Source organism: Trachypithecus francoisi, unplaced genomic scaffold (assembly GCF_009764315.1).
Source record: "Trachypithecus francoisi isolate TF-2019V2 unplaced genomic scaffold, Tfra_2.0 Lachesis_group11, whole genome shotgun sequence".
Classification (NCBI taxonomy): domain Eukaryota; kingdom Metazoa; phylum Chordata; class Mammalia; order Primates; family Cercopithecidae; genus Trachypithecus; species Trachypithecus francoisi.
The window spans coordinates 69,137,817-69,139,229 of NW_022681456.1; the positions used below are offsets into that span (position 1 = coordinate 69,137,817).

General features: G+C 40.6%; 1 pseudogene; it reads right to left on the reverse strand.

Annotated features, from left to right (window-relative positions):
• Nucleotides 1–389: 389 nt before the first annotated feature.
• On the reverse strand, nucleotides 390–483 carry LOC117091248 (annotated as a pseudogene).
• Between the last annotated feature and the right edge of the window lie 930 nt (nucleotides 484–1,413).

Genomic DNA, 1,413 nt, shown 5'->3' on the forward strand with positions numbered 1-1,413 from the left:
AGCTTTTATCTGCATTTCTATATAGATTATCGTTAATTCAAAATAGTTTTCCACTACTGTTTATTGTTTCTCTCTCATTCTGAGACTTTTTTTTTTTCAATTGAGACAGGGTTTTGCTCTGTGACCTAGGCTGGAGGCTGGAGTACAGTGGTGAAATCACTGCTCACTGCAGCCTCAACCTTCCCAGCTCAAGCGATCCTTCCACCTCAGCCTCCTGAGTAGCTGTGACCACAGGCACACACCACCACATCCAGCTAATTTTTTATTTTTTTATAGAGAATAAAAATGTATTTTTTATAGTTTCACCATGTTTGCCCAGGCTCATTCTGGGATTATTATCATGTTGACATTTCTATTTCTATATTCCATATTGTTTAATTCTCTTTTTTATGAATTTCTCATTTTTTTTCTTAATTTTTAGGCATGAGGGCCTCTTCTATCCTTGTCAAGGGTAGTGCTAACCTTTTGTCCTTTCAAAAACACTGTAGTCCTTCTCTTTCTTACTGCTGCCTAGGGTTTTGAGACTTCCAGCTCGTTGATTAGTTAATCCAAGGTTTGCATTCTGCTCTTCAGTCACTTTATTGAGTTCTTCGTTTCATCTATTGCTTTCTTATTACCAAATTCTCTAGTTGAATATTCTTTGTGATGCTCATTTCTTTTTGCTATTTCTGATATTTTTCTCTTTTCCCCTCTTTGTGGCTATTTATGTTTGTTTTATATTCTTATGTCTCTGATTCACTAATTCTAACTTCCTTTGCTATAGGTCGTTCAGCTTATCTTCCTTTTATAGCAATCAAACTCTTCTAATTTATCCGTATTTTTCCCCACAATGTATTCAGCACATCTGCTGGCTTGGCTAGCAAAGTGACTCTGGATGGAGGGGCCAATCAAAGTTACCCAGGTCTTAGATTGATCCTTTCCTCAGAGTTTAAAAAGGGGTATGGAGAAATGAGACCAATCCCTCGAGCCCATTTCAAACTTCACCTCCACTATGACACAGAGCTGCAAACATCCCCAGCCAGGTGCGTCTGCCCTCCAAGAACCCCCTTTTCTTCCACCTGGGGCACTGCTCTGCTTAGAGGTCTATATCCCTCACTTGAAATCTCATGGCCCACTGGGTGGAGACAGTGAGATGAGGGAGGAGAGAACTCTCAGGAGCCAGACCTTCTACCTAGCCCTAGCAGTCGCTTCCCAACAGCTGGGCTCCCACAGAATCACACTAAGGTCAGGCAGTTGCCACTGTATTCCTGCTCCTACAGAATCTACAGGGCAGGCAGTGAACACTTTCCTACTTATTGTCTTTCAATTTATCCCAAAATACCACTTTTGTCATATCACTTCCTTGCCTAAACACCTTCCATGGGTCTCCTTATCTATAATAATAAAAAAAAAAAATGTCCAGCATACAAGGCC